We start from the raw sequence: 8,507 nt of genomic DNA, 5'->3' as shown, positions 1-8,507 counted from the left end.
AACCAGCAGGACTTGTTCCTTGGCTCAGTGATTTACATCCATGTCTAGCAACCTGGGATTTAAATTTGTACCTACACAAAATGACCTAGTGGGCTTCCTTAAGAATAGGTGACACTGGAGCATTAATTCTTCAAATGTCAAAGATCTCTGAAAAAAGGCCCTAGGCTCAGCTAAGCTGCAAAATGTGTAAAGCCAAGTACATTTTTAAAAAATTTTATGTAAGTAATCTTTACACCCAACATAGTGCTCGATCTCATGACCCTGAGATCAAGAGTTGCATGCTCTTCTGAGCCAGCCTGGTGCCCCCATTTTTTTCTTTCTTTATGAACCACAATATTACCTTCAGTGATTAACTGGAACAGCCTCAGCTATGCCAATCATTCAGTGAAGGAGGCCATGGTTTTCCTATGATTATTACTGGAAATGGCTTCTTCCATATGATTTATCCTTCTAATCCACGTTTGGGTGCTGATTCAGACTGGGAAGGCTCTAGCCCCATCTTCTCCAAAGAACTTCCTCTGAAGACCCAAATGTGAGATTGGATCCATTTATCAGTGACAACTCTGAAGCTAGGCAAAATCCCAGAGCAGGAAATCAAAGTCTCTCTCCTAGCTCTCTCAGATAGGGAGAATTTCTATATGATGTCACCAAGAGTTGGTTAACTTCGTATCACAGCTAAAGACACAAGTCTCTGTTAAGGCCAGTTCAATTTCTTCTCTTTTTTGGCCATGGAGTTCATCCTCTCCCCATAGCCATGATCAGGGTCCTCTGACATAGCTATCCTTGGCACAATCCATCCTCACTTCTGCAGGAGCCACTCAGGATATCAGTAGTATTGTTTTAGCTTACCATAGACCACATGATTCACCAAAACTTCCTCCAAACTTCCTGGAGTTTTCGTGTTTTTGTGCCATGAATTAGCTCTAACAAGAACTAATTAGCTCTAACTAGAGCTCTCTTATGGAGCTCCCCTCGTGAGGACTCTTGAGGCTTCCATTTGCCTCCCACCCTCCTTCTCCTCCCCACATGGTAGATAAAAGGGATAGGGATCAGACGGGGGGGGGTATGGGGGGGGGAAGCAGCTAGGTGTATCTCTAGGCAGGTACTGAATAAAACCAGAAAAGGGTTGGATTAACTTCTGGGAATCCAGAAGCACACTCTGTGGTTTGACTGAAATGCAAAGAGGGTCACCTCCTTGACCCCAAGGCACTGACATTGACCTCTAGCACCTGAAGCACACACACTGCTCCTGTTTTGAATTATGTCCCTATTTCTGAAGTATCACGCGATATAACCCTGAAATGGAAATTTTCTCCTGACTAATTTCTCTCTAATTTCATAAGCTTATATATATGGTATGATCAACGTGTGGCATCCCTCCATCTTTTTTTTACTTTGCATTTTGCAGAATTTCAGACAGGAATAGTATAATGAACCACAATATGCCCATCATCCAGCTTCAACAATTATTAAGTCATGGGCAATCTTGTTTTACCTGTACTTCTATCCGTTTCTCTTTGTCCTAGATTATTTTGAAGCAAATTCTACATATTTTATAATTTCATTTGTGAAGATTGCGGTATCTAAAAATAGAAGGACTTAAGCAACGTAATTATATCTATTACATCTAAAATAACTTACTACTAATAAATTATTATTATTAATAGTTCCTTAACATTAAATACGCAATCAGTGTCCAAATTTCTCCCATTGCCTCATATATATTTTTAGAAGTGGCTTATTGGAGTCAGGATCCAAACAAGGTCCACACATAGCATACAGTTGATATGGTTCTAGTCTCTTACTATAATTCCATAGGTTCCCAATTCACTTTTAATTTTTTCTCATGCAGTCTATCTGTTGACAAACTAGTTATTGTCCTACTGAGAGTCTCAATATTAGATTTTGCTGACTGCCTCCCTATAGTATCTCTTAACATGTTTCTCTGTCTCCTAAATGTCATGCAAATTGGTTGTTAGATATAGAGGCCTAATAACATTCAGGTTCAATTTTTTCTTTATTTTTAAAAAATTTTTTAGAGAGAGAGGGCACACATACAAGTGGGAGGGACAGGGAGAGAGAGGATCCCCAGCAGGCTCCACACTCAGCACAGGCCCTCATGGGGCTTGATCTCACAACCATGAGATCATGACCTGAGCCAAAATCAAGAGTCAGGTGCTCAACCAAATGAGCCACCCATGCGCCCCCAGGTTCAATTTTTTAGTAGATATACTAGGTGCTGTGTTTTTCCATCAGGAGGCATATAGTATCTGATTCTCTTTTTAGCAGGTTTACTGGACAATAATTGGAACACTCAAATAACACAGGTATGTTATTCACAGGCACAGGTCTACCACTGGGCATTGGGCAGTAAACTGTGGATTAGGTCACAGTTTGAATCTGACCCTGCCACCAATGCCCTTCTCTCTATTGGCACTTCCTTCCAGGGATCCCTTTATATACAGTTGAATTCTGAACTAGCTGAACACTGAGCCTCTGATCATTCTCCTTGACAGCTAGTTTTTTACCCAGCCTCAACATACTTCTCCCAGCACATATGTCTCACCATTGGCACTGCCAGAGAATTTGCATGCTTGCAAGTAACTTTATAAGAGAAATCTTCAGCACTCAGAAGAATGACTAGAATGTAGAGGGGAAGGAATTAGTTCATTAATTTCAAACGAGCAGGCTAAACTTTTGAGTGTAAAGATATACAGATATTTAAAAAAAATCGAACACTAAAATGTTCTAAGATGGCCTTCTCATTGTGAGGAGATTATAATTATAAAATAAGATTATAAATTCAGCTAGAATTTTCCAAAATATTTGTCTGGGGATACTGCTCTCTGGATATCCTCTGAGATGAAGAGTTTCCATGGCCGCATAATTTGGAAAACTCTGCAGATCTCATCCTGTGAAGGACCATGATCATAGTAAAAACTCTGAAAAGTCCTGTATAGCTTTATTTAAACCAGAATTTCCTTTTCTTTGTTGAAGGGTTTTCATAATACTCTTTTGGAAACTAATAAAGCTGATATTCTGGGTAAAGTGAGGCATGGAAGAAAGGGGATACTGGGGGGTGAGAGCCTGCACTCTGGAATTTCTTTGATCCATTTGAGTCTGGGGATCCTGAGGAGACTGAAGTGGTAAGACATACTTGTAATGGGCTTCTACAGAAAACTTGTGTTCTAGGGGTATTTCTTGGCCTGAAGTCATCAAATATTTAAATAAACTTTTGGCTTCCACTTGATAGGACTTACTTGCATCCTGCATACATCAGGGGGCATGGAAGCATGAGCCAATGTCTCTTGGGCCCCAATTCAGTACTCATCAGTTAGCAGCAAAGCAAATTTGCTAAGGTGATTCAAGTGAGTGAGAGTGACAAATTATATGGAAAGTGGGCATTAGCCACTGCGGAATAGGCCAGATGTGATGGAAGGAGGGGGCTGTGGGAATCACTTGTTGTCTGAGTAGTGCAGTCAGCAGTGGTTGCATGACTGGCAAAACATGGGGTGCTCAGTTGTCGGGGTCACTAAAGCCTCAAGAAGAGGCAATGGTGGGGAGGTAAACATGGAAGTAATGGAAGACTGGGGTTGGAAGAGCTGACTCTAGTGAACTTGGCCTATGAGGAAGATGCTCAGAAGCCCAGAGTTGGAGGGGTATTGAAAACTTAGGCTCTCTCTGTTTGGGTACTGACTTCCAAGAATGTGATAGTGAGGAGATGCAGAAGCAGGAAGCTGTAGGTATGGTGATATGTGGAAATGATCAAGTGGTGGGTCCTGGGGCTAGGAAGTTGTATGCGGGTTGAAGCAGACCCTTAGTCCTCTGCTGAGAGAGCAGCAAGTATCCAGGTCCTGGGAAGAGAGAGCTCATGGTAAATGAGGGATCCCCCTAATCAGACTGAGAGTCAAGATAGGCTTTTGGGAACCTAAGGAAGAGGCCATATGGTGTGTGTGTGTGTGTGTGTGTGTGTGTGTGTGTGTGTGTGTGAGAGAGAGAGAGAGAGAGAGAGAGAAGTTGCAGGAGGGTCCAAAGAGGAAGGGTAAAGTCAGTAAGCCCTTAGGAGCCTCTGATTTACCCCCATGTATATTTACCCCAAGCTGAGGACTAGGTACTAATTCTAAACTACTAGTGGGAAATGTAGCTCCAAGTAAACCCAAGATTTGATTCACAGAAATAGGCTAATCTGTGCCTACAGGCTACCAGTCTCGCTGCCTACCATTAAGCAATGCTGGGGCAGGCTAGGACTGACACAGTGCTGCATATAGTTCTCAGCACCTTTAATGAACATCTATAATGTGCCAGACATAATTCTGGGCACTGGGGGCACACTAAGGCTCTGTCCCTGACATCAAAGCTCTTCCAGACAAGACCCAGTGCGGCACAGAGCATAGGCCCTAGGGAGAAAGAGAACTGCACTTCAAATCTGGTCACTGGCTATGCAGTTCAGTTTAATCAGTGCCCTCAGTTTTCCTGGCCACAAAATGAAGATTAAAACAGTCCCTACTCAAAGAGTATTGTGAATAAAGGAATTAATGGGGATGCATGGGTGACTCAGTTGGTTAAGCATCCTACTCTTGATTTTGGCTCAGGTCATGATCTCATGGTTCGAGGGATCGAGCCCTGTGTCGGGCTGTTAGCATAGAACCTGCTTGGGATTCTCTCTCTCCCTCTCTATCTGCCCCTCCCTCACTTGCGCTCTCTCTTTTTCTCAAAATAAACAAATAAATTAAAAAAAAAAGATAGGAATTAATAGCTAGTCAGCATTTGGCATTTCCTGAAGGCATTACTTTTTTAATGGTGATGATATTGGTTTTCTTAGCTAAAGGTCATCCTGAATAAAAACTTCAGTCAACCGCACAGCAAATACACATTTATCAAACACTCTAGCAAGACCCAGGTATCTAAAATTTGCCCCTTCCCTCAAAGAACTTATAACCTATTTGAGGAAACATGAAATAAATTCGGAAGAAGATACCCACAGTACCAGTTTTAAATATCCACCAGGATAGAGATTTTTGCACTGTGGGCAACTCTATTTCTAGTACCCTGGCACATAGTAAGTACAATAAATATTTGTTGAATAAACAAATGAATGAAAGTTTGAAACAATGAAACAAATTGGTATATGGCTGCCAAATGAATAGAAAACCACATATATGCCTATGGCTACCAGCTGGCTACCAGCACTGGATTCCACTTAGAGACGGCCAGGAATCTGACTGGTACAGGTATCTGGTCAGCTAGGCATGGTACCTTTTTGTGCCCTGGTCAGTGGAGGTCAGTAGGAGGCTGGGGCACAGGCAGGGAAGTAAAAATCAAACATGATGGTGAGGAGGAACAGGAACATGGCTTTAAAAGACCGAAGTCTTTGGACATTTAGAAAACTTGTTCAGCCAAGCTGCTGAAATTGCACAAGGAAACAAAAAAGCAACACCAACTAAAATCGAGAGAAAACCACTTCTCCCTGGGGCAGGGAGCAGGTATCAGCCGCTGGCCTGGGCCAGTAAGGCCTCTGGGCTTTTACTCCGAGCTGACTCAGGGACTGCCTGAAACCTGGATTGTAATGAGAGCCACCCTTTGGGGAAGTAAGCCACCTGCTCACTGTGAAACAGCGAATACCACAATTTCAGAGCAGAAACAAAAGCAGCAGGTCTGTTGCCACTGCTTCTGGAGGACACAATTTCCCCCAAAAGAGTCCATATTAGAAGAAGAAAAAAGAGTTATGTTGCTACTCTCCCTTTGTGTGTGGAGTCCCTTGAGATGAAGGGACTTTTCCTTCTCCGTTCCTTTATTCCTTCAACCAACATTTCTTGACCATATGCTTTGTGCTAGACACAATTCTAGGTACTGGAGATACAGCTAGGAACAGTATAGAGGAAACCCCTGAATTCCTGGACTTTCCAGACTAACAGCTAAGGACATAAAGCATTGGATAAAATAGGAGCTGAATGGGGCACTTAGGTGGCTCAGCCGGTTCAGCATCTGACTTTGGCTCAGGTCATGGTCTCGCGGTTCATGAGTGTGAGCCCCACATCAGGCTCACTACTGTCAGTGCATAGCTTGCTTCAGATTCTGTCTCCCTCTCTCTGCCCCTCCTCAGCTGGCACTCTTTCAAAAATAAATGAACATTAAAAAAAAAAAAAAAGAACTGGAGGTAAATGACACAACCAAACCAGCCAGGGAAGATATGGAGAAACTGCATTTGAGGCCAAGGCAGTAACCAGTGAAGAAGCCACAAGGTGGCTTCAAGCATGGGCAGTGGGGGAGGAGCAGCCTTTTGAGGGGCAGAAGAACTGATGTCAGAGAGGTAGGGTCACCAATCGAAATCCTTTTTCCTCCAGAGCGTAGTAAAATCTCTGCTCTGAGCTCCTAATGGTACTAATCATGCACTGCTTCATGCCTAGGACAGTGGTCCCAGCTTTTTTGGTCATACACTCCTATCAGAAAAAAAAAGCACTGGTATATACTCATAAATAAATATATGTATTTATATTTTGTACACTACAAACACCCCAAGACAGAACTAAAAAAATGGGATAAAATAAATATTAGCAAAATTTCTAATCTTTTCACATACTCTAACACACTATCTTGTGTGCTGTTTAGGAAACATAACCCTGGTTTACTACTCAGGGTTAGTTTTTTTTTTTTTTTAATTTTTTTTTTTCAACGTTTATTTTTGGGACAGAGAGAGACAGAGCATGAACGGGGGAGGGGCAGAGAGAGAGGGAGACACAGAATCGGAAGTAGGCTCCAGGCTCTGAGCCATCAGCCCAGAGCCCGACGCGGGGCTCGAACTCAAGGACCGCGAGATCGTGACCTGGCTGAAGTCGGACGCTTAACCGACTGCGCCACCCAGGCGCCCCAAGGGTTAGTTTTTTGATGTGTGTTGGGTCTTATCTCCACAACTGGATTGTGAATTCCACTAGGCTAAAGGCTGTCTTATCCCTGATGGTGCCTGGCACAGGGCTGAACAGAAGGAAATAGTAATTACTGGTGGACACATAGATAAGACATAGGTACCAGGGTAGAGGGTCTTCACTGGGAGGCAACTTTGCTGTTGCCTGGATAAGAGATTCCTTTTATTAGTCAGGGTTCAACCAGGGAAGCAGAGCCACTGTGCAGATTATGGAAGAAGGAATTTATAAGGATGAGGACTTACACAATAAGGGAATGAGCTAAGAATGTAAGGGTCCAAAAAGGGTTGTTGAAGGATCAAAGAATAGCCACTAAGCAGCCCTGGCTTGGGTGAATGAGTCAGAGCTTGCAGGGTGGTCTGGAAGGCATGCAGGTCCAGCTGCTGGAATAACACTGGGTGGGGAGGCTGGTGCTTCTTTGTGGCTACCATCTCTCTGAGTTTGCATGAAGCATCTGATAGTGGGCCCTGTTGGTCAGCAGAGCTGGCAGTTGGGAGGGAGGAGCAGGTACACAATGGAAAAGTTCAAGACCAAACTGGAATCCACTTGTGCCTCTGCATCCATCTTTCATGGCCTCTAACCTACCATGATGTTCAGAGCATGGTGGCTTCACTTCTGCTTCCCAAAGCTCATGTAACTTCCTTTTGCTTACCTCAAATCCAGAACTACACAGGGAAGGGCATTCTGAAAAACATTGCTTCTGGCCTAAATTTACCATACAACAGTCCAGCACATCCCTCAGATTGATTCCCTTTGTTCTGCTTCTACATTCATGAAAAGAAATATCATGAATACTGAGTTGTCTTCTCAAATACCTCACGTGTAGTAAGGGAAGGGCCCTGGATGGTGAACGCAAATATTCCAGTCACTGGAAAAACAAAGCATCCCCTGAAAATTAACACTTTAAAATATGTGTCTGTTACTGTAAAAGTGAATCTCAAACTACAATGAAATCACCAAATTTACTACCCAGTAAGGCCCTGTGCTCAGGGCAAAAGAGAAAAGGAACTTTGAAATTACTCTTCTCTTTGTGTTCTGGCTTACTCTATGGGACAAGCACTGAAGAACAGGAAAACAAAGCAAAAATGAGCAGAAAGGAGGGGTGGCTAGTGTACATCCTGAACAATTGCAACAGGTCATTTTATTTACCTAAACAAGCACCCATACTGCATTTAATTATATGCCAAGCACAGAGCCATGTGCTTACAAAGAATCAACTATCCAATCCTCATACCAATTCTATAAGACTGGTTCTATTATTAACATTCTTTTTTTTTCCCCAACCTGTTTATTAACCTTCTTTTTAACAGATTAAAAGGCATAGAGAAGTTAAGTAGTTGTCCAAGGTCACACAGCTAGGATTCTCATCATGACTAATGGTAGCTTTATGTATAAAAGATTAAAAAATTATTCGTTAAGTTCACTTTCATTATCATTTGTAAAAACTACTCACAACATGTAGTATTAGCTGTCATTTAAAGAGTGGTGTCCTTAGGGACCAAACAAGGTCCTTTACGGTTACAGTCTCATTCAATGCTCACTACTGCCCTGTGAGGCAGGTTTTATGATTCTACTTTGCAGATGGAA

The sequence above is a fragment of the Lynx rufus genome, unplaced genomic scaffold, assembly GCF_022079265.1.
Source record: "Lynx rufus isolate CCGP_SWC_20201006 ecotype Redwood Valley unplaced genomic scaffold, mLynRuf1.p SCAF_11, whole genome shotgun sequence".
Lineage (NCBI taxonomy): Eukaryota > Metazoa > Chordata > Mammalia > Carnivora > Felidae > Lynx > Lynx rufus.
The sequence above is the reverse complement of the archived record's forward strand: the minus strand, read 5'-3'. Positions refer to the sequence as shown.